This window comes from Rutidosis leptorrhynchoides, chromosome 6 (genome assembly GCF_046630445.1).
Source record: "Rutidosis leptorrhynchoides isolate AG116_Rl617_1_P2 chromosome 6, CSIRO_AGI_Rlap_v1, whole genome shotgun sequence".
Classification (NCBI taxonomy): Eukaryota; Viridiplantae; Streptophyta; class Magnoliopsida; order Asterales; family Asteraceae; genus Rutidosis; species Rutidosis leptorrhynchoides.
In genome coordinates this window covers 76,838,911-76,841,899 of record NC_092338.1, presented here as the reverse complement: position 1 = coordinate 76,841,899, position 2,989 = coordinate 76,838,911, and positions in this window count along the sequence as shown.

The following is a 2,989-nucleotide window of genomic DNA, read 5'->3' as shown; positions in this document are numbered from 1 at the left end:
ATACGTGTCTATGGTATCCCAAGATTACATAATATATTAGAATACATATATAATACAATATAAGTTAGCTAGGATATGATTTGTATAGAATTGTACAATATTTCCCGTAGCTAAAAGAATCAAAAAAATATCCAATCTTGTTTTACCCATAACTTCTTCGTTTTAAATCCGTTTTGAGTGAATCAAATTGATATGGTTTCATATTGAACTCTATTTTATGAATCTAAATAGAAAAAGTATAGGTTTATAGTCGGAAATATAAGTTACAAGTCATTTTTGTAAGAGGTAGTCATTTCAGTCGAAAGAACGACGTCTTGATGACCATTTTGAAAAACATACTTCCACTTTGAGTTTAACCATGATTTTTGGATATAGTTTCATATTCATAAGAAAAATCATTTTCCCAGAAGAACAACTTTTAAATCAAAGTTTATCATAGTTTTTAATTATCAAACCCAAAACAGCCCGCAGTGTTACTACGACGGCGTATATCCGGTTTTACGGTGTTTTTTTCGTGTTTTCAGGTTTTAAATCATTAAGTTAGCATATCATATAGATATAGAACATATGTTTAGTTGATTTTAAAAGTCAAGTTAGAAGGATTAACTTTTGTTTGCGAACAAGTTTAGAATTAACTAAACTATGTTCTAGTGATTTCAAGTTTAAACCTTCGAATAAGGTAGTTTTATATATATGAATCGAATGATGTTATGAACATCATTACTACCTCAAGTTTAGTAGGTAAACCTACTGGAAATGATGAAAAAATAACTTGAGCTTCAAAGGATCTTTGGATGGCTTGAAAGTTATTGAAGCAGAATCATGACACGAAAACAAGTTCAAGTAAGATTTCCACTCGAAATAAGATTGTTATTGTTATAGAAATTGAATCAAAGTTTGAATATGAGTATTACCTTGTATTAGAAAGATATCTTACTGTAAATAAGAAAGATTTCTTGAGGTTGGATGATCACTTTACAAGATTGGAAGTAAGCTAGCAAACTTGGAAGTATTCTTGATTTTATGAAACTAGAACTTATAGAATTTATGAAGAACACTTAGAACTTGAAGATAGAACTTGAGAGAGATAAATTAGATGAATAAAATTGAAGAATGAAAGTGTTTGTAGGTGTTTTTGGTCGTTGGTGTATGGATTAGATATAAAGGATGTTTAATTTTGTTTACATGTAAATAAGTCATGAATGATTACTAATATTTTTGTAATTTTATGAGATATTTCATGCTAGTTGCCAAATGATGGTTTCCACGTGTATTAGATGACTCACATGGGCTACTAAGAGTTGATCATTGGAGTGTATATACCAATAGTACATAAATCTAAAAGCTGTGTATTGTACGAGTACGAATACGGGTGCATACGAGTAGAATTGTTGATGAAACTGAACGAGGATGTAATTTTAAGCATTTTTATTAAGTAGAAGTATTTTGATAAGTGTCTTGAAGTCTTTCAAAAGTGTATGAATACATATTAAAACACTACATGTATATACATTTTAACTGAGTCGTTAAGTCATCGTTAGTCGTTGCATGTAAATGTTGATTTGAAACCTTTAAGTTAACGATCATGTTAAATGTTGTTAACCCAATGTTTATTATATCTAAAGAGATGTTAAATTATTACATTATCATGATATTATGATATATTAATATATCTTAGTATGATATATATATACAGTTAAATGTGGTTACAACGATAATCGTTACATATATGTCTCGTTTCGAAATCAATAAGTTAGTAGTCTTGTTTTTACATATGTAGTTCATTGTTAATACACTTAATGACATGTTTACTTATCATTTATCATGATTAAACATAGTGTATCAATATCTTAATATGATTCATATGTATTTAGTAAGACGTTGTTATAACGATAATCGTTATATATATCGTTTCGAGTTTCTTAATTCAATGAACTCAATTTTATGTATATAACCCATTGTTAAAATGCCTAATAAGATACTTACTTATAATAATATCATGTTAACTATATATGTAATCATATATATGTCATCATATAGTTTTTACAAGTTTTAACGTTCGTGAATCACCGGTCAACTTGGGTGGTCAATTGTCTATATGAAACCTATTTCAATTAATCAAGTCTTAACATGTTTGATTGCTTAACATGTTGGAAACACTTAATCATGTAAATAACAATTTCATTTAATATATATAAACTTGGAAAATTTCGGGTCACTACAGTACCTACCCGTTAAATAAATTTTGCCCCGAAATTTTAAGCAGTTGGAGGTGTTGACGTATCTTCTGGAAATAAGTGCGGGTATTTTTTCTTCATCTAATCTTCTCATTCCCAGGTGAACTCGGGTCCTCTACGAGCATTCCATCGAACTTTAACAATTGGTATCTTGTTTTGCTTAAGTCTTTTAACCTCATGATCCATTATTTCAACGGGTTCTTCGACGAATTGAAGTTTTTCGTTGATTTGGATTTCGTCTAACGGAATAGTGAGATCTTCTTTAGCAAAACATTTCTTCAAATTTGATACGTGGAAAGTGTTATGTACAGCCGCGAGTTGTTGTGGTAATTCAAGTCGGTAAGCTACTAGTCCGACACAATCAATAATCTTGAATGGTCCTATATACCTTGGATTTAATTTCCCTCGTTTACCAAATCGAACAACGCCTTTCCAAGGTGCAACATTAAGCATGACCATCTCTCCAATTTCAAATTCTATATCTTTTCTTTTAATGTCGGCGTAGCTCTTTTATCGACTTTGGGCGGTTTTCAACCGTTGTTGAATTTGGATGATCTTTTTGGAAGTTTCTTGTATTATCTCCGGACCCGTAATCTGTCTATCCCCCACTTCACTCCAACAAATCGGAGACCTGCGCTTTCTACCATAAAGTGCTTCAAACGGCGCCATCTCAATGCTTGAATGGTAGCTGTTGTTGTAGGAAAATTCTGCTAACGGTAGATGTCGATCCCAACTATTTCTGAAATCAATAA